At 36.6% G+C, this 27804-nt stretch overlaps 1 protein-coding gene across 2 annotated transcripts in view; it reads right to left on the bottom strand.

Annotated features, from left to right (window-relative positions):
• The window catches only part of LOC131678865 (follicle-stimulating hormone receptor-like), a 497363-nt gene extending 471348 nt beyond the window's left edge, over nucleotides 1–26015 (bottom strand). For both annotated transcript variants that reach the window (XM_058959280.1, XM_058959281.1), the window contains exon 1: nucleotides 23935–26015. The gene's annotated coding sequence lies outside the window, so the exon portion shown is untranslated. The remainder of the gene's footprint in view (nucleotides 1–23934) is intronic.
• Nucleotides 26016–27804: the final 1789 nt, after the last annotated feature.

Below are 27804 nucleotides of genomic sequence, written 5' to 3'. Positions count from 1 at the left end.
GCGGACACTTAGATTAGAATGGCAACGAGAAAAGGCGTACATTTAGGCATTAGAAGGTGATATTCATGAAAGATCGCCTAACTTCAACGAGTGTTTCAGTATTTCTTGTCAAAGGACCCAAAGGCACAAACAAGCCTTGGTTCAAGGGGATGAATAAGGCTCATGTTCATTCGCCTTGTGCCCTAGCGCCAGATCTCCGTTAAGCGAATCCCTTCGGCCTTGTTCCATTCTGAGATCGCTAGCTATCTTCGTTCTCCCTATATGTCTCTCATTTATGCTAACATATGCTAACAGCTACCTGGAAATCTAGTCCCAAAAGAGTTCCCAGCGCATCCAAGGAGGGCGATCCGGTTTATGATGTCCTGTAGTATTATTCCGTTTACCAAAAAGCTACAAGTTTAATTTCTTTTAATTGTTGTCCACCCTGTCTTCACTTTCCCTGATACGGTCTCTGGTACTCATCTTGTGCATATCTCTGCCATCCTTATGATAAGCCTAGTAGTGTTTCTCCTTGTTTCAATTGTTAACCTTCCGGCAGTCGCGCACGCTGCTCTGAAAATCTAGCGAAATCGTCTTAGGGCACCAGCGGCTGCTCGTTCAGTGGGCCATCAGCGCGACTTCCGGGGGGTAATCAAATAATAGTTCGTGCAAAAAAAAAATAAAATGTGTATCTAGCCTTTGAAAATATTTCTAACTGCATCCTTTAGTCTGATTAAAAATGCACTAAAAAATTTCTGCATATCGATCTGAATTCCTTGTTTTATGATGTAGATGTGTCAAAATATATTCCCCTTGGTATTACTAAAAAAATAAGCTTAAATTTTAATCAAATCTTAATTATTATACCATATTTTCAAGAAATTTAAAATGTAAGCCAAAAGTATTTTGTATCTCAATAAAAAAATGAAATTATTGTACATCGAGAATTTCAGATGCATGCATTTTGTGTGCAAGACAAATCTGCGTTTAATTTCAGGTTTTAGTTTGTTCCAAATTTTCGAGCGGGTATTTCCCCTCTCGGTTATTTTCGAGTGGGTACCCAAGTAACAATTGAAGCTTTATAGCATGCTACAAGTGCAATCTAAGTTTTATGAGTTGCTAAAAAACCATCATAAAACCTCAAATGTTACTAGGGTAGTATTACCCATACTACCCACGCTATCCGCCGGCCCTGCCCGTAAAATATCCCATTCGCGGCAACTGCTTGAAAGGTATGTCTCATCATCAATGACGCGGCACTAGTATTTCGTGAGCAGTCGTCGGACCACTCTAATGGTGTTCGTCCCGACTTGGGAAGCTCTGCATCTTGTACGTTTTCAATGCGGATCTTTCCATGGCCCTCTGGACAAAAGTTTGCGAAGCAACAATTTTTTTGTCCAAGTCCTGCGTTGAAATGTTCGGATTCCGCTTGAAATCAGCTCTCTGTCGGAACTTTTTGCGCTGTTTTCGGTTTTTGTCCAACTCCTTACTTGTGGTTCACTATCATCCGTCACTGGAACCTTCAAAGGACCTTTGAGACATAAAATCTCACTAAAATGTCACAGCGGATGTAAACAGTACATTTCAACGTGAAATTAAGCAAAATTTGGTTTAAGTCTGTAATGTATTAAAAACTTATGCAAGTTTGAAAGTATCGCAATAATTAGCGACTCACTCTCTAAATGCAAAAAAATAGGAAATATATCAATGGGTTTGCATATTAAATAAGATTAGTAAAAGAAGATATTCTCAGTTGAGTAAGCAGTAGATCTTTGATGAGTCAAACGAATAGTTTCATTTCATATCTTTCTTTGAAGCATCAGAATTTTAATGCTCTCATTTGCCCACTAATCAGTAAACTACGACGCTGCGATAATTGAATCGCTATCTAAAATCTAGAGAGCACACAAAAGCCTTTCAGTATCCACCGTCTCAGCCACAGAAAATTACATTATTTTTTTAGAGTTGTGTTCCTCATACCACAAGTGCGAACAAAAAACCCGTAGCTGTTTCCAACGTCTCTCCAACTTAATTTAGCGTCATTTGCAAACCACCGGAATTGAGCAGCCAGAAGTAACGACGCGACCTGAAATTATGGCATAAAAAGAAAATTTTCTTACGACTTTTTTTTTTAATTACGAACATCCTTCGCTCCATAAAGATCCGTCGGACCGGATGCTGATAACAACAATAAGCATTCCGCCGGTTGTGGCCAGTTTCCGGCTGAGATATGAGATTTGGCCGTGATCACGTCTTCACCGGCACGTACCCGAAAGAGAAAACAATGGAAGAATCGCACCGTCCGACACCGTGTCGACGCCGCCACTACCGCCGCCACGAGCCAGGGTGCTGGGAAACTCTGCCTGACTTCATTAGCCGTGCGGCAAACCAGACACCCTCTCGCGCAGTAAACGGAGAAAAAGTTGGCGAAATGATGTTGCAAACTGAACTCGGCACGGGTCAAGCGGGTTTTCGCGTGTGGGGACCGGTTGAAGAAGGGAGGAGGGCAGTCGACAAATAATAGGAAGCGTAACATCCTACCCCCCATCGAGTGAGCCCCAACCCACCCCCGGCGGGGTTTATCGACCGCGAAGACCAACAGAATTTTTGCCAAATGGTCATTTTCACGCTCATTTCGCCAGGGCTGTTTGCGATTCTTCGTCAGGGTGGGATAGTGGGATTGTCGTCTGAAAAAATCCCGTAGAAGCTGTGACACCAAAAACGAAAAATGTTTAAGCAACGATTTAATTTTAACCATTTTTTAGTCAAAATTTTCCCTTCATTCAGCGATGCAATCGCATAGTGAGTGGCCACCATGCCCGGAGCTGTTTTCTAGACCTAATTCTGAGGGAGAATTAAAAGCAACAGTCGCAATTCATTTCACTCGGCAGAGAGCATCGTAATACAAGGTAGCGAAGTAGAAACCGCAGAGGCGGTCAAGATGCCAAGTTTGGAATGGTGCGTGGAAGGATATACAATTAGATTAATTTAATCTGCCAGTGCACTGAACGGTGTGTTTGTACAACATTTGGTTGAGAAAAGATTTTATTTTGATTTTTGCTAAAGGGCAAAAAGGGTGAATATTTTTTTTCGGCGGTTGCCTATTTCTGTCGAAGCAGTTCTCGTCAGTGCGTATGCACTTGACCATAGACCGAGAGCAGATGGAGAAAATCGATCCGGTTCCGTTGTTTCGAAATAGAAGCAACGAGGGATATGCAATGCATTGACCCATCTGGCGCCTAGCTAACTGCAGTGATGTTAGTGACAATGATGTCAACGTTCCTTCAATAACTCTACATACTGATGAGTATCTGTAATTGTCATCATTGTTATCTTAATCGGTAATTGTGTCTGCTAGGAGAATGCAGCAATATAAAATGTGAATTTGCATTTAAATTTACTTCACTTTCTGGTTCATCGCGTTTCTGCATCCATGCTCGTTGTAAAGGGAGATATTCGCTGTAATATTAGTTTTTGAAGTCGGTTGTTTCTTTTGGATTAAAAAAGGTTATTATTCATCCATTAGCTAACATACTTTAGTTTTAATCAGACATAGACAGAGACCACCAAAGCTAAACGTGTCAATGAGCAACACTGCCAAATAGTTTGGTATAATAGTGTAAACTGTATACTGTCATTTTTGGCTTCAGCACATTGAAAAATTAGGGTCATTCCTGGTACCACGAATTACTTCCTTGCAGTTAATACTGGTTTATTCGTAAATCTCCATTTAATGTCAACTGGGAAGCCATTCATATGCTATCGAACATAACAACACATGATCGGGGAGTAGAACGAAAAAAAATGGCGAAACTTTAGGATCCCAGAAAACCTCTAAAGAAGAAAGTTTTGGAAAAATTGGAACGAGGCTTCACAGTTTAAAACCAAACTTTGTATGGAGAACTAGGGGTGTTCAAGAGAGAAGATATCAATGAAAATAGTATCTTAAATTTTCGCATAAAGTCTTACATGAAATGCTTATTGCATCGAAAAAGTAATCTATGCATGTTTTTGCTGAATCGGACATCATTAAGGGGGTGCAGTGTTTTTTTTTTGACGAGAAATGTCAAAAAATAGCATGAAACATCAGCATCTAGTGTCAAAACAAACGAAAACCGCTAAAAACAAATTTAAATTTTTTTTGGTTCCAAAGACTTAGAAATTTTTGAAAAAATGATTCGAAAATCGAAATGTTTATTGTAATGTCCTATGATCGCAAAAAAAAAATCCCATCGAACTGGGCTTGGGAGCAAAACGAATAAAAAGATGGCAGAGATTTTGAGTTCCAACTAAATCATCGCGAATTTTTTTTTGAAAAATACTGGAACGGGACTTCACAGTTTACAACCAAGCCCATTTTCACCTAAAAGTAAATTTGTGTATTTAAAAAAAAATCACGAAACTCTGGTTCCAAACTGTTAAGTTACGTTCCATTTTTTTCAAAAATTTCTTCATGATGATTAAGTTGGAACCCTAAATCCCTGCATTTTTTATTTGTTCTGCTCCCAAGTCCAGTTCGATGGGAAATTTTTTTGCAATCATTTTTTCAAAAATTTTCAAGTCCTTGAAACTAAAAAAAAAATAAATTTGTTTTTAGCGGTTTTCGTTTGTTTTGACACCAGATGCTGATGTTTCATGCCATTTTTAAACATATTTCGACAAAAAAATCGATTTTCAACATTTCATGTACTCCCTCTTTGGATTTTTTTCTTATAATTTGAGCTAAAAACTTGCATAGATTACTTTTTCGATGTAATAAGCATTTTATGTAAGAATCTTCCCTCTTGAACACCCCTAGTTTTTCATATAAACTTTGGTGTTAAGCTGTGAAGCCCCGTTCCATTTTTTTCAAAAATTTCTTCTCCAGGGGTTTCTTGGGACCCCAAACTTTTGTCATTTTTTCGTTCTGCTCCCAAAAATTTTATTTCGCGGTGTAATTTACGTCATCAGTAAGCCATAATCCATTGCCAAATCTTGGTGAGATAGAAATAAAAAACGCTTTTAATCCACCTAACAGTGTGATGAGACATTTCTTATAACTCTTATCACTCTCTTCGGATATTATATCGTTTGAGAACATTTAGAGCTTGATGCTTCGTGATGTTTTTGATAACACATACTACATGGGATAGTGGCAGGACTCAGAGAATCACTCAAATCAGCATAGGACAACATCAGTGCTAGAAATCTCAAATCAAAGCAATGGGAAAGCGAAAAAATGGGCCATAAAATAGACATACAAACGAATTATTGCTAATGCTCTGTTAATAAAATATCTAAATTTCTCAATCAATGCATTGTGGTGGGAAAACTGAATTTTCCTAAAGGGGTTATATATTGTACTGAGCCAAAAAATCGATTTTTTTATTGTTTTGAAGTTTATACTTTACTCAAATTTCCAACGCGACTGAGAACTAAGAAATCTACGCTTTTTCTTGAAAAGGGCGATACTAGCAGTGATACCATTCAAAGAAAATCAACAGTGAATATTTCCAGACTTGGTTTTATTTCCTATTTAGGAGCTATTGTGTTTTTTTTTTACATTCTTGATTGCATGATTCAGTGATCGAAACCCAAAACTTTATAAAGTATTTGAAATTATTAAATTAAAATTTGTTTTTGCTATTCAAATTGACAAAATGATAGTATCGCCCCTTTGGCGATTGTTTACCTTTTCAGTCCCACCTATCAGCATTGAAGTATCGCCCTTACGTTTTTTTACAATAACTAACGTTTTACACCACCGATTTCGTCCGGGTTTTTTCAATAGCGATCATTGTTACTATTTACAGTCGGTATCAGCATAATATTCCTAAAAATACGAAAAAAACAGTTTCGCCTCAAAACTGCTAGCAAAAAAAGTATCGCCCTGTTTGTTTGCATGGAGCGTGGAGGGCTTAAATAAACAAACAAAATACAGTTTCGCCCGTTGTATTTTTTGCTGTATTTTAAGAAAGCAATATCGTAGAATCCAAATTTTTAGGTTAATTTGTTGCGTTTCAAAGCCCCCATTCGCATGTATGAAAAAAGCCTTATGTTTACAATTGTAAGTATCGCCCTTTTCACAAAAAAGCGTTGAAATGAAATCGCAGCTTCTGATATCACGCTATCTCTGAAATGCATGCGTGCATAGTTCCAAATTTTACTTCGACATCGACTTTTTCTAAAGGTGACTTCCTTGTTTTGGTCACTATTTATTAAAAAATCGCGGTTAAATAAAAAAATAAAACTATTAAAAAATTTCAAATAGTTTATAATTTTCACAAACTTATTAGGTAAAATTGCTTTCGTAATATTGTGTAGGAAAAAAGCTGAAAATTTCAGTTTTTTCTCTATCTGCAACATATAAACCCTTAAGTATACCAATTAATTGGTATACGAATTGGAATAGGTTCGCCAAATTTTGGAAGAAGTCTATAGTCCCTTGAAAACTACCTAAAAATTGTTGTAGCTCGAAGCAATAAAAAATCCCCAAAAATTAAATGTACCTATTAATGTGAAACACAGTGAATAATACATACAATAAAGATCCATTTTCATCAGTCTCGTGGTGCATTTTAGGCTGACAAAATAGTGACATTGACTAAATCGGGCAATTTTTTTTCTTTATAATAAACTGAAACTGTTAAAATATTCTTCCCGTCCCTTGATGTGGTCTGATAACTATTTCTGATTATGATGAACCTTTTATTTTTGCATATTTCCATCTTCATGATAAGGAAACATGCTCAAGAAAGGATTTACTCGAATTCAGTCTTGTTCGTCTGCTAGAGCCCATCAAACATGTGTTCATATTTGGCTGATAAAATCGGGGTTTCAATTTATTACAACAAAAATAAAATGCTCATCAAAATCGATCAGGACCTGCTAGAGTCGCATGGAAATCGTCATTTTTCATAAATTTCTCTCTACATTCGGAAAGTGTTATCCTCGTTATTAATCATATTACGTTTTCGTCTCAACTCGACGCATTCCCAAAATAAAAACCTGTTTTAATCCACCTAGTGGTGCAATTGTGCCTTTCTCATTTGTCCAGACTACGATTCCATGGCTGGTTATGTTCAATACAATGGTGGAAATGAATAGTACATGTTCAGTACGATTTGCACATACATACAATGGATCAACAGCCACGATCTTGAGATACTATGTGATACTGAAACATCGCTTGAAACCAGCGGCGGATCATGGAGAAAGATCCGGGAGGTCCGGGTCCTGCCGAAAATTTTTAACATGTTAAGAAATTTTAAACTAGTTTTAATTTTAAAGTAGCAACCCCTCACTGCATACTCCCTCCGGGCCGGTATGATTGTCGATTTTTAGAGTGATTGCATAACCTTTCTATATGAGAAAAGCAAAAATGTGCAAAAGTCCAAAAAAGTCAATTTTTGTCAAACATTATTTTTTTCGAGTTTACATCAAATCTCAATGTTTCATGCATTTTAAAGTCATTTGGCATCAAAAATACAAATTTGATTTTGCAAATGTTTCATTTCAGTTTATATGGGAATTTGATGTGTGATTGCACTCTTCAACTCGTAACTCTGGAACCGGAAGTCCAATCAATAAAAAAATCAATTGCAGCCGATGGGAAGGTTGTACCTTTAATTTGAGACTAACTTTGTGCAAATCGGTCCAGCCATCTCTGAGAAACCAAGGTCACTTTTTTTCCACATACACATATACACACACATACATACACACAGACATTTTCCGATCTCGACGAACTGAGTCGATTGGCATATAACACTTGGCCCTCCGGGTCGGGATTAGATTGACGAATTTTAGAGTGTATGAGAAAGGCAAAAACATTTTTAGCAAATGTTGAAAGTTATGCATTTTTTAAATCAATTTTAACTTCGCTTCCTATTAAATAAAGACCCTTATTACAGTACATCTCTACAAAAACGAGATCAATTTGAAAATAAATCTGAGGATTATGATTGATTACAGAACTCTGGAATTTTCTATTGGAATGTTTTCAGACAGGAATTTGATATTGATGCTATTAGACAACTGTGAAATCAAGACCAATAGATCAGTTACATATCAGGACCCCATTCCGACAATTTATCAAAAGTCCTCATGATGTTTACAACAACAGGTTATCAATCTACGGATCAGATAATTGTTATTGTAATATTGAATTAAATCAGTCTGCATCAATACATTTTCAACTTCAATCCAATTTTTTTTTGGGTGTTGTGGGGGGGGGGGGTTGTATGGTGTTAAACCCCAAAACCTTCTCTTGGCTACGCCGTTGCTTGGAGTTATTTATTTCGCTTCTCATTTTCCGATATGTTTCAGATCGATCCGATGGTTATAAGTTAGCAAAATTGCAGTCAGAAAGTTCGCACAAATGAACATTTTTGTACTGATAAGTTATCAAGTTCCTTCCAGATAGCTTGGAAGTGTTCGGTGATTATTTCTAGCGGTTGTAGATAGTAAAATGAAATACAAAATTCGTTTTATCGAAATAATGTTTGGCTTATTTCAATGGATTATTACTATATTGAACAATAAATAAGCGACAAAGAGTAATCAACAAACAACAAGCCATAACTTTTAAAGTATTCAAAATAGATATTTGAAGTCTTCAGTAACGTTATTCGCAAAAGTAAGAGCTACAAATTTGCTGAAGGCATCATTTCGATATAATCACTTCCAAAAAAATTTGTGAAAATATCTCACTCGTAGGGGGATTAATCAGCAAAAGCACAATACCAAAAGAAAGGGCATATTGCCTCCATTAAATTCTCCGAAGATACTATTGACCTAAAATAAGCCGTTTTGGCGTTAATAATAGATTACATGTTTTTGGTCATATTTCTGGCTATGGGAAATGATAAAAATCTTTCGTCCGCATTTAATGTTAAATATCTCTTTTGATAATAGTACGATTTCAACAATCTATAGCTTGTTCGAAAGGTATTCGTTAAAGCTGTCTAAAAACATATAAATTGTTAATCTATGTTGTCAATTTCGGCAGATAATTTAAAAAAACTGCAAAAAACGCCATTTTTACGCATTCAAACATTCATATCTTGGAAACTAAACATCAGAATCAAAAACAAATTAATAGCGTTCATACTGTTTTTTAGTTCTTTCATTTAAAATTGGTTTGGATAAGATCGGTTCAGCCATTGCTGAGAAACACGAATGAGAATTTGTCCGTTACATACACACACACACAGACACACACACACACACACACAGACATTGTCCCAAATCGTCGAGCTGAGTCGATTGGTATATAAGACTCGGCCCTCCGGGCCTCGGAAAAAATCTTGAAAGTTTGAGCGAATTCTATACATTTCTTTTATAAGAAATGTAAAAATGGTCAATTTTAAAGACGTCAAAAAATTATCGTGGTTTGCAAAAAAGCGTATTGAATATTTTGCCGAAAATTAATGTTCGGCACAATCTTTAGACCCAGAATGACGGACCTAAAGTCAATCAAACGGTTTTACCACAGCGTTGCATTGGAGAACTCAAGAAATACATCATTTTTGTACGTTAAAAATATCTAGAGCTCAAAAACCGTTGTTTATTGTTTTTTTATAACTCAACATGGCGAACCTGATTTTAACAAACGTTATTATTATCTAAAACCATGCATTGTAAGTAAACTCGATTTGCCAAAAGATTTCACTGCTTTGAAGGTATTTCTACCAAACGAAAAAGTTTAAGTGGGTTTCATTTTGGAAATAGATTGAACTTAAATAGAACGAATTTCGCGCAAAATCGTATTCAGAGTTGGCAGCACCCTCCCAGATTTTAATGAAACTTTCTGTAAATGAAGACTTTGTCACAAAAAGCCGCTTTGCATACTTTGTTTTTCCAAAAACGATCTAGACTCTCTTTTGAAAAGGGTCAAACTTTTTACCATTTTTTTTTTCAAATGTCTATAGTCTAAAAATGACAAATCCTACAAAAATTGTGTGATTGAGTGATTTTCACAAAATTAGTCAAATTTTTTAATAAAAATATTGAAAAAATTCTTCATTGACTCCTATACTGAAAAAATCGATTTTACAAATGTAAAGTCTGTTTACAAAAAAAAAACATCTTTGATTTGGATGGAATTTGGTTCCATGATAGGTATTTATGTTCCTTACCCATCGTCAAAAATTCAAATTGGGCGCTTTCAAGGAAAAAAAGTTATTTGAAAAAACTTTTTCTTGTCCAAACTGATTTTTTTTTCAGTGTATTTTTATTCAGGGTCCATTGCCCAGAGACCAGAACCCGAAATCCCGCGCAGAGAACTCAGACTCCAGATTCCATAGCCCAGAATCCAGAGTCCCGAGGAGAGAGAGACCAGAATCCAGAGTCGCGAGTCCTTAACCCAAAATACTGAGGCGAGTCCAGAATCCAAAGTTCAGTGTCGAGAATGCAGAGTCCAGAGTCCATAGCGCAGCGATCAGAACACAGAGTTCCGAAGACAGAGCTCCGAGTCCAGAATTCAAAGTTCCGAGTGCAGAGTTCAGAGTCCAGAGCGCAGTTCAGATGCCAGAGCCCAGAGTCCAAAATCTAGAGTCCAGAGACCAGAAACCAGAGTCTAGAGTTCTTATCCCAAAATAGAGTACTCAGCACATAATCCAGACCCCAGAACCCAAAGTCCAGAGCCTAACTCAAAATAGTGAGACCAGAGTTTAGAGTCCAGATTCTAGAGCTCAGAGACCAGAATCCAGAGCTCAGATTCAATAATCCAGAGCTTAGATTTCATAGCCCAGCGACCAGAACCCCGAGTCCCAAGGAGAGAGCCCAGAGTCCGGAGTCCAAAATCCAGAGCTTCGAGTGCAGATTGCATGGTCCAGAGTTTAGAGTCCGCAGTTCAGAGTCCAAAGTCCAGAATCAAGACCCAGAGCCCATAGCTCAGAGACCATAGTACAGAATCTCGAGGCGAGAGCTCAGAAGGCAGAGTTAAGAATGCAGAGTCCAGAGTTCAGAGTGCAGAGAACAGAGTCGAGAATCCTGGGCCCAGAGTCCTCAACCCAAATTTCTGTGGCCAGAGTCTAGAGCTCTGAGACCAGAGTCCAGAGCCCGAAGTACTTAACCCAAAATACTGAGGCAAGAGTTAAGATTCCAGAGCACAGAGCCCAGAATCCAGAGTCCACAACACAGAATCTCGAGGCGAGAGTCCAGAACACAGTATGAAGAGTGTAGCATCCAGAGTTCAAAGTCCAGAATCTAGACCTCAGAGTCCAGAGATGAGAATCCTGAGACCAGAGTTCAGAATCCAGAGACCAGAGTCCTCAATCCAAAATACTAAGCCCAGTGTCCCGAGTTCAGAGCCCAGAGCACAGACCCCAGAGACCAGAATCCCGAGGAGAAAGCACACAGTCCAGAATCCAGAGAACCGAGTGTCGAGCCTAAAGTTCAAAGTCCAGAGTCTAGAGCTCAAACTCCAGAGTGAAGGATCAAGACCCCAGAAACCAGAATATCGAGGCCAGAGCCCGGTGTTCAGAATCCAGCGTGAAGAGTCCAGAGTTCATAGTCTAGAATCTAGACTGACTGAATATTTTAGGAATGGTCTTGACGAGTAGGTGCCAGAAATTTATGTCCGACGCCATATTGAAATCCAATATGGCGACTTCCGGACGTAAATTATTACGATTACACTTCGGATTGTTTATCTTGGCACAGCACTTGGTACTGTTTAACTTTGATTTGTACAATTGATCCATAATGATAATTTTACTAGAACAGCTCTTCACAACTGTTGTTACTAGACTGCTTTAAGGATTTAGTTTTATAGTACTGTTATTTGGTAAAATAAGTGTTGTTGCAGGTAAGGTACAGGTTACCAGGGTAATACGTCAAACGAATACCAAATTCGTTACTAATATTTTTTGCATGTGTCAGGCAACTATCATTTGGGAAATTGGATTCTGAGATGACGATGACTTTCATTGGTTTAGTTTATAATAAAAATGCACTGAAAAAAAATTGTTTGGACAAGGCAAAGTTTTTTTCAAATAACTTTTTTTTCCTTGAAAGTGCCCCCAACTTGATATTTAACGTTAGGTAAGGAACATAATCACCTATCTTCGAACAAAATTTCATCCAAATCAAAGATGGGTTTTTTTTTGTTTCGATTATAGAGGTTTTAACCTTAAGGTCATTCGCCTCTTCAGGTTAGAAAAATCTCTTATGAAAAATTTCTAACCCTATGTGCGGGGTCGGGATTCGAACCCAGATGCGCCGAGTACAAGGCAATCGATTTACCAACTGCGCTACGCTCACCCCTGAGATGGGTTTTTTTTGAAAATAGACTTTAAATTTTTAAAATCGATTTTTTTCGGTGTAAGAGTCAATAAAGAATTTTTTCAATATTTTTATTAAAAAATGTGACCAATTATGTATAAATTACTCGCACAAATTTTTTTTGTGGGATTTGTAACTTTTAGACTATAGCCATTTGACAAAAATTGGTAAAAAAAAGCTTGACCCTTTTCAAAAGAGAGTCTAGATCATTTTTGGGAAAACAAAGTATGCAAAATGGCTTCTTGTGACAAAGTTCTCATGTACAGAAAGTTTCATTAAAATCTGAGAGGGTACTGCCAACATTTGTTCAAGTTGGCGCAAAATTCGTCTTAGATTGAACGTAGAGTGCAGCGCAAAATTTTTTTTGAACGGTATGTCAAACCACTATTTCTCGCCACAATATCATTAAGGGGTTATATACAAAGTTAGAACTCACAAAATCGAAAAAAATTGAATATTCTGAGAGTACATGCAAATATCTGTGCGAAATTTTATCCGGATCGGATTTTAAATTACAGCCAATTGCAGCGCGCTGATTCTTCCACAACTGAAGTTAACACAAAACTTTAAACGCAATTATCTCAGAATGAAGTTTTTTGAAAAGTACCGTTGGGGTGAACGTGATATCTCAAAAACTGTTCATCCGATTTTCATAATTTTTCTTTTAATTGTTTGTCTTTACATTCTTGTGTACTTGAACGGTTCTATTTTCAGCGAAAAAATTCTATTCTTTACAATGAGTTTTTGTTTAAAATTTTGAACACAGAAAAACTTTAATTTTTGGTCAACATGTTTTTTTGTAAGAAATTTTTTTTATTGGAAAATAGATCCGTTCAAGTACACCACAATACATATTTCTTCAATAATCTTTTTTAGTTTTTGGATTTCAGTTAAGCGGTTTGGCTTGGAGAGCATTTACCGCAAATATCTGCAATAAAAGTTCGCGGGATGGGGCATAACTCCGACAACCTTATTTTTTATTAAATCAGCTTGTTTTTGCCTTTCTCATATAGAAAGGTTTTGCAATCATTCGAAATCTAATCCCGACCCGGAGGGCAGAGTGTCTTATGCCATTCGACTCAGTTCGTCGAAATCCGAAAATGTCTCTGTGTGTATGTGTGTATGTGAAAAAATGTCACCTCTGTTTCTCAGAGATGGCTGAACCGATTTACACAAAGTTAAACTCAAATGATTGGTACAACCTTCCCATCGGCTGCTATTGAATTTTTCATAGATTGGACTTCCGGTTCCGGAGTTACGGGTGGAAGAGTGCAACCACACAGCAAATTCCCATGAAATGAAAAGTTCAAGGGAAAATTTCAAAATCGAATTTGCATTTTTGATGCCAAATGACTTTAAAATGTATAAAACGTTGAGATTTGATGAAAGCACGAAAAAAATTTTTTGACGAAAATTAACTTTTTTGGACTTTGGCACATTTTTGCCTTTCTCATATAGAAAGGTCATGCAATCACTCTAAAACCGTCAAACTAAACCAACCTAATTTTTTTTACCTATATAGGCTTAAGTAGTAGTATGCAATCAGGGGTTGCAACTTTAAAATTAAAACTAATTTAAAATTTCTTAACAAGTTAAAAATTTTCGGCAGGGTCGGGATCCCCCGGATCTTTCATTTTTTCTGGTTTCAAGCGATGTTTCCGTGTCGACACATAAAATCTCAAGATCTTGACTGTCGAACCATTGTATGTATCTGAAAATAGTAATGAATATGTAACTCTCTCTATGTCGATATCGAAGGGACCATCGACATAGGGAGAGATCGACATATAGAACACAATGAATTTCTTTGAGACAACTTTTCCTTCAGGACATCATAATGCATACCGGGAAATGAAGATAGATGCTCGTATTGGGGGGGAGTAGGGTAGTAGACAGCGTTGCCATAGTTGCGGATTTTTCCGCAATCTTGCGGATTTTCCGCAATTTGAAATAGAGTGGCGGATTTTTCTGCGGATTTTCTGCATTTGCGGATTTTTTGCGGATTTTTCATGAATGAATCAAATGGTTGGCCTTAATTTTTCAATTTTAAATTGTATGTTTAATCACAATACGAACATTATATTATTTTAATAAATTAAATTATGCAATCATTGGCGTACAGGGATGTAGCCGACTTTGACATATAGGGGAACATGGGGAGACTTGACCAGGTTTTCAGCTAAAGCTGCATAACTCTCTAAAAAGTTTTCAATCCTTCAAAACTCATTGAGATATGATGTAGAAAGGTAATGTGCATGCTTATGATTTTTTTGCAGAATTTTTAAATTATTTTTGCAAAAGATATAAAAGTTTTTCGGTGAACGTTTTCTCCGGTTAACTGCGGGGAGACTTGACCAAGGCCTGGAGAAACTTGACCAAGCAAAAATTGAAAAACCAGGACAAAAAATATAGACATAAAACATACTGTAATCCTTTTTTCCATATTGTCCAGATCCTCAGGTAACAGTAAAAAATATAAAAGGGTTGCGTTTCATAAATTTCGATTTTTAAATGTATTTCATTTTAAGGATTATCGGTACTGCTTACATTGCATGTTCACACGTTACCAAATTATCCATATTACTGCTAACCTTGACTACTAATACTAAATTATATAGCCTGGTATTTTAGGTGGGATTTTTGTGTGACGTGATTAACATTAACAGTAGTAGTAGATACCACAGCGTAGTAAATATCAGAAATTTGGTATCCTTCTTCAGATTATTGTCACTTGGTCAAGTCTCCCCAACATTGGTTCTTACGTTCGATGTCGTGAAAATTTTAGTAATAATAATTCCAATGTTCTGATTAATGTAAAATCGTTTCACTATGTAAGTTACCGGTCAGCCCCAGCCACGAGCGCTACTGAGACTCCCTGAAACAATAACCTCAGGGTCGGCACGCTTATCCTTAATTTTCGCGGGTAGCAGGGAAATGCCTATTTCTGTCGATGTTAAAACACTCGTCTTTCACTTTTACAAATTTTATTCGCTTTCACTGATCCTCCCACTTACTTATATCTATCTAACCTTTTCTCGACGGGCCCGTCGTATTCTGCAGTGCACCTTCCGCTTTCCACCTTCTGCTTCGCTGTCTGCTTCCGCTTTCGTTCGTCGGGTCGGTGGTTCCTCTCGCAATGTGGTTCGAGGGTGGCCTTCCAAGCGTACGCCGATGTTCGATCCGGCCGTCGTACGCCAGCGATTTCCGGCAATAATGCGCGCGTCCAACAATGGCGGTCCCGTGCGATGGATGGTTTTGTTGGGTTTTGTTTAACCAGAATAACGGGGTCCTGGGGGTTTGCAATGGTGCATAAGTTATCTGGCGAGGGCACATTTGGGCACAATGGAGGATGGAGAATGACCTTACCTGTTGTCCACGGTATCAGCACACACTTTATAGGACACAATATATCGTTCAATATTTTTTTTTTTGATTTATAATAATTTTGCGACTGATTGGTTTGAGTTTTTCCGAGTAAGTGATCGAATATATCACTTCGATCTTACCAAGAGGTCATTCCCCTATCCCGTAGGTCATTGCCCTCGCCCAGTGCATACGAGTATTTCCATCGCTGGTTTATGACATTAGTCATCCTATTCGCGCTTATCGCCACCCTCAATGGCCGCCCGCGATGTCGGTTTTCTTTGGCGCAAAGGTGAAAGCCTGTTGGGTGGTTGGCTGCGTTCTTGTGGTAAGCTGCCTAATTGTTGCCTACTCGAGGAGGGTTGGAGGACGGTTAACACCAAACACGACACAAACATTTGCCCACTCAACATTTTACAAATTATAAGTATAAAATATAAAAACGAAATAAAATACGCGTAATTCCCAGTAACCTTCTTGGAGGAAGCTGTCGACGCTTACAACTATAAGGAATAAGATGTGATATAAGTACTTTGAATGTAATTATTAGTCGAGTAGATATGTCTATACAAAATTTGAAAAAAAATTACATAATTTAACTTAAATGTATTAATTACGGAATATTTTCTATAAGGAAAGGATTTTTTATTCCAAACTTTTAAAATTACCTTTTAAAATTACAAAGCATAGAATTTTTTTTGAAAATTTTTTGGAACCTAATGGACTTCGTCATAGCCAATAATAGAATTCTGCGCTTGGTCAAGTCTCCCATGTTTCCCTACTCACTTAACTCAGCTATAAAATTTCCGGAACGAGTAAACAATTGATTTCGAAACGGCAAAGTAAATTTTGGTTGCTGAACCTCAGCGAAATAGTTTCAGCAACCATTGAGAACTCAATAAAAATACATTAAGTGTTGATTATTTTCGACCGTGTTCCTTATCAGCTTGCTGTGGAAAATCTAAGGCGGACTAGACTGCCGGACTGGCTGACTAATTGGATCTTCTCGTACCTTACGAACCGTAGCGCCTCGGTGCAACTTGGATCTATACTCTCGGATCCTTTCCACATTTCATCTGGCGTTCCTCAAGGGAGGAACTCTTCTATTTGTGCTCATTGTGAACAACCTCTGCAGTGAATTATCATCTTTTAAAGTCATGTATGCTATTGATCTGAACATTTACCGTGTCATAACAACTATGATAGACTGTTGTGCATTGCAAATGGACGTCGATAGGATCATTGACTGGAGTGACAGAAACGAAATGAGTGTGAATATTCAAAAATGCAGCACAATCACTTTTTCACGAGTTGGACTCATCAAACGCAACACTATGCATTACACTGGTACGCAGTATTCCAGAATATGGCGTTACTGTTTGGGCTCCTTATCACACCATACATATTAATCGTATCGAACGGGTACAGAAGAACTTTATCAGGTTTGCACTTCGTCGGTTACCCTGGCAAAATCGTTTCCAGCTTCCTCCATATGAAGATCGCTGTACCCTCATCAATCTCCCTACGTTACGAGACAGAAGGATCTTTCAAAAACGACTTTTCATTTTCGACCTTCTGACAGACAACGTAGACTCTCCTGCGCTTCTAGTAAAACTTGACCTCAACGTTCCTGGAAGATCTTTCCGAAGAATTGATTTTTTCCTACGCTCCACACATTGCACGCAGTACAATCCTTTGGATGTTTGCTGTCAACTCGTCAACAGTGTCTATCATTTGTTTGATTTTAATATTAGTAAAGAATCGTTCAAATTAAAAATAGGTTTAAGTTAGTGTGCGATGTAACTTTTTTTTAATCGACGGCAATACAAGTGTTGAAGTTCGACAAAAAATACTATAAACTGAGATTGTTTCTTCGATTCCGCTTTTCTCGTTGTTTCAACTATTCGCTAAGTATTACTTTAAATTTTTAAGCATTAAAATTCAAAAACGCTAAAGTTTTAAAACTTTACAGATTTCAAAGTCTATAATTTTGAAAGCATAATGCTTTAAAATCAAATTTATGAATATTTAATTTTTTTGTTTTGAATTTATGAATATTTTTCTTATTGATTTTCAATTTATTAAATTTCAAAATTCTTGGATTCTCAAATTTTTATATTTCCGATTTTTAAATTTTGAGAAGAAATGGAACTTTAAAATCTTTGAATTTTAAAGTTTTTAATGTTTAATCCTTTAAACCTTATGTTTTTTAACTTTTTAATTCCCAAATTTTGATTTAATTTATATATCACAAAATTTTCGATTAACATATCTTCAAATTTTAAAATCTATAAATATTTAAATGTTTAACTTCTTGAATTCTTAAATATATTTACTATTGAATTTAATTTTTTTAACGATTATATTTTTAAATTTTTATGCATTTCAACTTTTAAAATTCAAAATTTCAAATTAAATGTTTAGGCCTGTAAATTTTTAAATTTCCAATTTTGAACCTACAAAAAAAAATATTTTAATTGCTTATTAGATTTTTAAATCTTCAATTTTTTAAATTTCTGGATTCCAAATTTTCAACTTTTTAAATTTTTGAATCCTCAGATTTTAATATTTTTTTTAAATTTTTATATCTTTCAATTTTCAATTTTTAATTCCTTTAAACATTTAAATTTTTGAATATTGAAAAGATTTTTTTTGAAGTTTTAAACAACGTTTTTTTTTAATTTCATAGTTTTTAGATTTAAAAAAAATTTAATTTCTAAAATTTTAAATCAATTAACTTGAAATTTTGAGGCATTTTGATTTTTAAATTAGTGAGTTCCTGAGATAGATTGTTTTTATTTCGATTATAGACGTTTTAGCCTTAGGGTCATTTGCCTCCTTTTTCAGGATAGAAAAATCTCTTTAGAAAACTCTCTAACTCTATGTGCGAGATTGATAATTGAATCCAAGTGAGCTGCGAACGATTTATTATCTACGCTATGCCCGCCCCTTTGAATTTGATTGACGCATCCTCAAATTTTTGTGCTTTTTGGTCATTTTTCAGTTCAGGCTTTTTTAATTTTTCGATGCTTTTATTTTTTAATCTTCATTATTTTTTATTTTTGGAATTTATTAGGTTTTAATTGTGATTTTTCGATCATTTAATTTTCAATTTTTATATTTTCAATTCATGATTTTTTTAAATGTTCCTTTTTGAAAATTTCTGGTGCGCAGAACTAAATATGCGTCTGGTCGAATTTCCGTAGCTCCTTTAGTTCATTGAGAAAGTCGATTTTCTCCCAAATTCAGCGGCGAGTGTGGAAAAAGTTTTCAGTCAAACATTTGAAAATTGAAAAATAAAAGTTATTCATACATATCGATAATAGATTGTAAAAAAGCTTGAAAAGCCCTTAACGGTGAAAAAAAAATTATTGCTTGCGGATTTTTGCGGATTTTTACGTCAGCCAGTGATATCAAATTTGCGGATTTTCCAAAATAAATAATGGCAACGCTGGTAGTAGACGACGAGGTAAAGTGCACACGCAGTGCAAAACATCAGGTTTGCTGTTTGAGAAGGAATCCCTTATTTGCAGTTTATCATTCTGCCCCACATGTAGACTTGACCAGGTTTTCAGCTAAACCTGCATAAATTTCTAAAAAAGTTTTCAATCCTTCCAAAGTCATTGAGATATAATGTAAAAAGACATTGTTCGTGTTCATGATTTTTTGCGGAATTTTTAATTTACTTTTACAAAAGTTATAAAAGTTTGTCTGAGATTTGAATTTGGAAAAATCAGAACAAAAAATAATGACATAAACAATATTGTAATCCTCTTTTTCCATATTGTCGAGGTCATTAAGTAGCAGTAAAAAATATAAAAAAGTTGCATTTCATAAATTTCGACTGTGTTTAATGCATTTCCTTTTAAGGATTAACTGTACTGCTTACATTGCATATTAACACGTCACGAAATCAGCCATATTACTACTAACTTTGTTTACTAGTACAAAAAGATATAGACTGATGTTTGATGTGGGATTTTTTGTGACGCGATTAACACTAACAGTAGGTACGACAGTAGGGTAAGGTGGGGTAAATCCGACCTAGTAAATGGTTTTTGCTGTAAAATGCTCATTTTACATCGGATCAAGTCGTTTTATATACCAAATTAAAGGTTAGACTCCTGGGCAACTTTCTGTATATAGCATTTTATTCAGATCTTGGGAATATTTGGAGATACAAGCGTTTTACGAAAATGTTCATTTTTGCTGTTTTCAAAAATGGGGTAAACCCGACCCCCTATGTTTTTGGTTGATTTAGTGCAGATATTACCCAAATTTTATGGTTTTTCAATGACAAATCAATGAATGTTGCGTTATTGAATTGTAACATGAAGAAAATGGAGTTCAATGTCAATCTTGGAATGCTAAAATCACGAGCAGTAGCACGTAATGATATTCCCATTTGCATCGGAGCAATTGCTTGACGAATACTATAATCATCACGTTTTTGTGTCTTTCATTTGTAATTATGAACCATTTTTCATAAAAATAATATAAAATAACAATAAAAATATATTTCAATTTGATAAATAAACATTTTCTTAGTAAAAAAGCGGTCGGATTTACCCCACTATTTAGAGGTCGGATTTGCCCCACCGCGTCATTTTTCATTACGATGCAATTAAAAAAAGTTATGAAAAAGGTTGAACCAAATTCATCTACGCACTTTGTTGGACTATAACCAAAGAATTTAAATCCACTTACATTTTTTATGCAATCACTTTAACAATCAGAAATATCCTGTAGGCAATAATGCACAAAAGTCAAATCAAAAGTTGTAAAAACACACTTTCTGTCGTTTGAGCATCTCAATGTAGATTAATAAAATGCTGTCATGCTACCATTATTATTATTTTCGATGCTCTTCACGACACCATTGATATTAGTTCGCGTAGTGCTTCTGATTTTCGGTAACAGAGGGGGGTCGGGTTTACCCAACGGTCGGATTTGCCCCACCTTACCCTGTAGTAAATATCAGAAAAAACTATCTTCGTCTTATTGTCACTTGGTCAAGTCTCCCCAACATTAGTTATTGCGTGCAATCTCGTGCAAATTTAAGTAATAACTATTTCAATGTTCCGATTTGTGTAAAATCATTTCACTAGTTTATAAAGTATAAAATAATGTTTGAGTACTTTAGAAGTAATTATTAGGCGAGTAGATATGGCCATACAAAGTTTGATAAAAAATTACACAATTTAACGCAAATTTATTAAATACGGAATCTTTTCTATAAGGCAAGAATTTTTCATTCCAAACTTTTAAAACAACCTTAACGGACCGAAACTAGTAGAAAAATATTTTTTTAAAAAAATTAATAACCTAATAGAACACGTCATAGCCAATAATAGAATTCTACGCTTGGTCAAGTCTCCCCATGTTCCCCTAATTGAAATTGTTTTGACCACGAACGTGTGATTTCCGTGCTATAGATGGCTGCATTTTAAATATTGTTATAGCACGTTATAGTCAAAATTTTGAACCAAAAAATGCATAAGTTCTAGAAAACCTCGATATTTGCAGATTAAAATGAATTCGTTTTACAAAGTCTCGTAGGAAAACATTGAATATCCACTTTACCCCAAATCATGTTTACTGCCCCTACATGCAGAATATTGATATAGGACTTAATTCCCTAATCGCCAATTTTAATTTCATTATGTATATGCTTTGTGATGTCCTGAGAGAGAAAAAAACACATCGACATAGAGAGAGAATAATGCAGGCAAATATAAAGCTAGGTACATCGAGATAGGGAGATATCGAGATAGAGAAAGTATCGACATAGAGGAGTTTTTATACGTGCGATCTGAAGGAATCTACGAAATAATCGAGATAGAGAAAAATATCGAGATAAAGAATATCGACATAGAGAGAGTTAACTGTATACTATGTTCACATTACAGTGTTAAAACACGCTATAATAATTAGCAACAAGAGAAATGTCATCAAGATAGCTTCAAAACTCGTTTTTAATTCGTAATGTATATTGGAAAACTTTCGATTATAAAGCGCCATGAAATTTACTCCGCTGAATTTTGCTCCACCACCTTGGATTTTACGATGACCAGAGAATATAGATATTTCTAGAGAAAATTTGGAATAGGACGTAAGTAACAATGAGAGATTCTCTTTGGGATCTTTCTCTTCTGTTCATTACTCGGCCATTTCAACATTTATTACTCTACTCTTTGCATAATATTCTAGTAAAACCGTCGGCTTTCGATATGTACTGAAAAATTAGTGCAAAGTGTTGTAATGACGTCGTAATAAACGAAAGAGAAAGTAAACAAAGAGAGGCTCTCAATGTTACATACGTCCTATTGAAAATTTTCTCTAGATTTCATGATGAAATGTTGTCATAAAACTACCTCTATCTTGATTTTGGGTTCACGGGGGATTTCAAAATAACAACATCAATTTTCATTCTCTTAAAATAATCCGTATTATGATTGAAAAAGATAAATCATCGTGAAAATAATGTCTTGGAAATTAAAATATAGTAATTTTGAAGCTATGATATCAAATTTTTGTCTTCAATCATCGCCCCGATATAAAAAAATGTCCATTATGTACGGTTTGAGCTGGTGAATTGTCATGCAAAATTTTTCTAATATTAAAAATATACATGTTTCACGGTCTAAGATTATAGATTATGATGAATAGGCCGCCATCTTGAATTTTGGTCTGCCGTCTTTAACGTCAAAATAGCAGAGGCTATTTACCTTTGTTTTACTATCGACTTTTCCTTTACCAAAAATATTTACATTACACGTCATGAAATGACAGCTATATTGCATTAATTTCAAAATGGCGGCGAACATCAATTTTTGGATTCAAATAAGATTTACAATACAATTTTTCATTTGCCGAATCCAAAGGAAATGCTTAAAGAATTTCCATTAAAAAGACTGGAACCACTAGCACTCCCGATGAATCTAGAGCTTTTATTCAAAACGACATATCTTCAATGAGCGACCGTCTTTGTTTACTTTCATTTTTGATTTTACGGCGTCACTATACCACTAGTTAAAGCAACAGAATTCTTAACAGAAGAAAAAGTAAACAATGAGAGTCACATATCTTTCCGAATATACAACCGCAGCACAACCAAGGTTTGGTTTCGTATTTTTCGTGTTTCGTTCCATACTCGTGCACCTGTAAACGAAAATCATAAGGTGCTGTGCGAACGAAACATCGGTTTGGTTCACTTGCCTCGACTGAACACAACAAAGAGCAAAACCGCCCACGGTGTAAAGCACTGTGGAGATTTCGTTTACCGAACCGGTACTCAATCGGTTTTTCCCACCTCTGGCTGATGTAGAAAAAAACTGTGAAAAAAATTATAAAGATTGGCCCAGGAGGTTTGGACTTACGGTGTACACCGCAATTTTTTGAGGCACTTCTTGAAGATTCACTGTCATTTGTCAAATTTTCAATATTTTGCTGTGAAAATTTAAAACTCTATTGTTCAAATGTTACATTATTGTATACAAATGGACTGGATAGACTAACACTCTCAGTATCACCAAAAACATTTTTTAATAACGATATTTTACTCAACCGAAAAACCTTACCAAACCAACCACCCCCCCTAGTTTAGATAGTTTGTCAAACTAGACACCCAGTTGGCGCTAGTTACTGACGAGATGAATTCGAAACAAAAAAAAATCAAACCTAATTTAACTTTATAAGTTATTCGAAAATGAAGCGATTTTCCGCATTGGAATGTAGTACCATTCTGCCGCTTTTAGTTCTTATTTTGTGGAAAAAAGTATCTATTCATTAATCTAAATGTCACATTTTTGTGACATATGTTCGCGATGGGACCAAATTAGTTGACATTTTCTTTAAATTTTCAGAAAAAAATGCTTCGTTTTTGCAAGAATAAGAACATTCTATACTGGAAATTACAAAGTGTGGCGATGAAAAGACAAAATCGATAGAAAACGACAAAAAGTAAGACAGAGAGTGTCAAACAAGGACGTGTTTACATTATCGTACAAAATCAATTTAAAATCATTCTGAAGTTTTAACAGTAGGGCATATGTATTGTTACCTTAAGAAATTTAAGCTCTATCGATGTATGTAATGAAAGAAGAATCTTTTTTTCATTTAATAGCGTAACCTGCATATTCAATTTTTTCGAAATAACCAAGAAAGCAGAAGATATGATGGAAAACATTTTAACCGAAGCAGCCATCTGGCACTGATCGACCAAGATAGAACACTGGTATAGCAAGACAAAATGTTGATAAACAAAATCACAATAAACAAGATATACTGCTTACGATACAACACGAAACAACAAACAGGACTTACTAATTGGCTAACCGCTGACACCGCCCAACAGACATCGGCTTTCGTCAGTTTTGCCCGGTGCCACCGAGAAACGTCGAACACACCTCAACTGCACAGAACACAGCTGTCTCAGCAGCCGAAGAAATGCATCTCAACAAACTGTTTTTCACACTACCCAACCGAATATATTTTCCACATCTGTCAGCATTTATTCACTTCGGCACCTTCGCCCATTCCAATCATCATTTATTTTCCACAGCACCAAGGGATGATCGACTTTTGGATGGTTTTCTTTGCGACACCGATAGAAGCGACAAAAAGGAGAAACGTCTCCGCACCAAGATCACATATTTGCCACGCAATCATTTCACCTGTTATTCTTGTGAACATTGGACAAATCTGCTTATGATAGGCAACTTAGAATAAGAAATTTTCTTCCGTCAATTTCTTAATGCACTTTTCTTTCCACACACCACTCAAGAAAGCAAACTCCGGCAGCTCGAACACAATGCAAGTTTTCACGGACAGCTGCCACAGCCCAAAACTCGCATAAATGACACACGCTTATGTGCATAAATTTAAGTACGATTATAATTCTTCTCTTACAATCCGACACTTGCAAAACTTCGAGACCTTGGCACTCCACGTGCGCTGTTACTACTTCTCTTATTATTTATTATTCATCTACACTCGTTCATTCATATGTAATCACACCAAGCGCACTTCTTTTCGCCTTCGATAACGCTCCCACTCGGCGGATTACTTATGCTTCATTTCTCCCGCATTTTTGCGTTTCGCCCATTTTTTCACGGCGTCTTATTTTTGCGCGATTCACTACTTTCCTCTGGTGTCTTTCATGAATTTATGATTTATCCACTACATTACCTACACCGCTTGCCATTTCGGGCTTATTCGTGTGGCTCTTTTCACTTATCTTCCCCTTTTTTGACAATAATTGCTAACATCAATGGGACTTGCTCTTCGGCTGAACAAGGGCACAGCAAGTGTTGCATAATGTTTCTTACACTGCATGTGTACAGTTGAGGTTACCGGCAGAAGCCTGTTTTAGGCCGCAGCGTAAACCGCCAGCCCCAGCCTGAGACTATTGTACGATAAGCCACCAGAACACATGTGAGCGAAAGTTGCATTTAAGCCGTCGAAGGACATGTTTTCGCCGTCAACCTCCTCTCATACACTATTAATTTTTAATGAACTTTAATTTGAACCACATATTTTTGCTAACAATCCAGTTAAAAACACTTTAAGCACTGCTCGGCTCGAAAACCAGTTTGGCTCCTACTCCACCTTCAGCGCGCACACGAAGCACCACAGCGTACTGGTTCATTGCTTGTTTTGCTCTCCTTAACCAACTTTTCGGTAACACTAAAACTCTATTATCCGTTAAATCGAACGTGAAACGCGAACTTTTCGTCTGAAAACACACACGCACTAGACAACAACAGAGCGAAGCGCAACTTCCGTTGCTAAAGGTTCCCGTGTAGCACCACAGCAGCTTCGAGCCACGTCGAAACTTCTAAACTCTCTGCTTTACATCTCAAGGTGGCGGCAGGGGGTTGTCACTGTTTATCCTCTGAACTGCATCCAACAATAAAACTAAAAGTCAAATCCCCATATCGTCGTCATCAGCTGGGTTGGGGAGTCGCTGCTAGCTGCTGGCTCAAGACCCCAACGAAAACAACCCGATTCAATCACATACAAACACACACACACGCACGGTTTACGGGGTGGATGGGGGTGCCGGATGTGAGGATGGGGTTGACTGTAATGGAGGCAGCCTTAAGATCTACAACAGTGCACACACTAACGCAGGAGTGGGATGTGAAGGATTCGGTGTATCCGCGGACCGCGTCTAAAATCGCTGAAAGTGAACCGTTCTGGTTGAATGGTCGAACACAACTGCCTCGCGGTGTCGGCAAATTTAGTGGAAATACCTTACACTTGAACATTCGCCACTCACTTTAGTTCTACTGCTACTTTGACTGGCTGGCTGGCTGGCTGGCTAGCTGACTAGCAGGCAGGCCAAGGTTTAAACATGAGAGGACACCAATCGGCAGTCGGTATACTAGCAACAGCAGCAGCGGCGAAACAGCTGGTCTGTACGAAACTGATGCTGGCTGGTGGTTCGCCGATTCAGTTCTCTTACTAGTATTGCCCCAAACACGCGGCGGCGGGATACCGACAGGTTCTCAGCAGTGCTGTTGCCAGCGGTGACCACGTTGAGTTACAAATTGTTTGTAACTCAGCATTTGTATACGTTTGGTAACGGTGAGTGTCTGGGAGAAATTCAAACTGGTGCTCACGCTTGTGGTCTGGCCGATAACTGTGTGCTGGGGAAGGATTGTTTGTGTTTTCGGCATGTTTCTGGCCGCCCAATTCCTTTTTAATGTCAATCCTTTAGAAAAGCCGGCAAGATTTTTTTTTAAACATGCTTATTTTGTTTATTATTTCGCCCGGTACTTGGTTACTTGCGTACTGTTTCTGATCATTATGAAAATAAGGTGAAGTGGTGAGTATTTCAAGAAGGTAATTTTATTTTGACCAAAAGTTAGTTTTTGACGTAGGACTATGTCTTTGTTTTCGATATAGGGGTGCACGTTGCAAATTCTACAAAAATGGTATGTAACGAAAAGTGGTCCAATTTTAAACGCATATAATTCAGCCATCTCACGTAAAATTTTCAAATTTTTTTGCGCATGTCACCCCTAAATACTTCTAAGAATAGATTCCAATAGATAAACCCAAAGATTTTTGATATCATGGCATTAAAAGTTTATATAATGAGCAACCTAGTCAAAATATCGCGCACTTACACACAGAAGATAGCGCTTCTTTAGTCCAGCACGACAGATTTGTGTACCTAGCGCGCTACGCTTCTATGAATGACGTCATCATCGACTATTTAAACGGACGGATTTCGCCAGTGCAGCTCAGTTGCCTATTGAGCGGCAGACGAAGCAGGTCACTGCGTTGTGTGTTTTCACAGCCAGTGTAGCTGAGTTAGAAGTCCGTTACACTGCTTGTGGTCCTGTGGAGGTACGCTACCCAGTGAATGCGACGGTGCTTGCCGTTCAAACACTATCTTTTGTGTTGTGCTCGTTTCCAGCACACTTTTATGTCTAATTATTCGTACACAAAATAGTTTGTGCATGCGAGCTCCATTTGCAAACACGGGTAACATAGTGTCGTGGTATTAGTTGTCTCTTTCGCTCTACCCATCATCATCAGCGTTGATTCATTTTTCTTCGTGCGCTTGGGTTTAACGTTTGAGCCGAATATGTAGGTAGTTAGATCTAGTTTGTTACTAAATTGCACAACGAAAGTTTATTATTTTCGTTCGATCAATTCATTGATTCATTTCCCCTTCACGTGATTCATTTCCACTCAGTCTATAGTATTTTGATTCTACTAATAGGTACATACTACAAAGCCTATTTATGAATGAATACACTGCCACTTGAAAAACCGTTGCAAAAACGTTTTCGATTCTTGTATATTTATAGTTTCGATATATGATTAAGACCACTGCATTTGCTATATTTGTATGCGTACTTTAGGAAAGTTACAATAATGGCAAAATATAACTAGATCAAGCATTCTGGTCTATACATGAAATGTGATTATATTGTCTAAAATTTGATTTTTCTTCACCGGTCCGGGTTTTTTACCACACACAATCGAAAAGTTTTTAACAGCTAATCTTACGCTATAAAGATTTAGTTCCAGATATTAGTTCGGTCACAGTTTTCTGTCTTCTTTCTTCAGATCTTCTTAAATAAGTTCAATCGGATTCGATCACCTACTACAAATGAAATGACCTGATAACCAAGTAGGTTTGGTTCTATATGTAATACTCGATGTTGATTGGTTGTG

The sequence above is a fragment of the Topomyia yanbarensis genome, chromosome 2 (genome assembly GCF_030247195.1).
Source record: "Topomyia yanbarensis strain Yona2022 chromosome 2, ASM3024719v1, whole genome shotgun sequence".
NCBI classification, from domain to species: Eukaryota; Metazoa; Arthropoda; class Insecta; order Diptera; family Culicidae; genus Topomyia; species Topomyia yanbarensis.
Note: the sequence above shows the minus strand (reverse complement) of the source record. Positions and strands in the feature narration are given on the sequence as shown.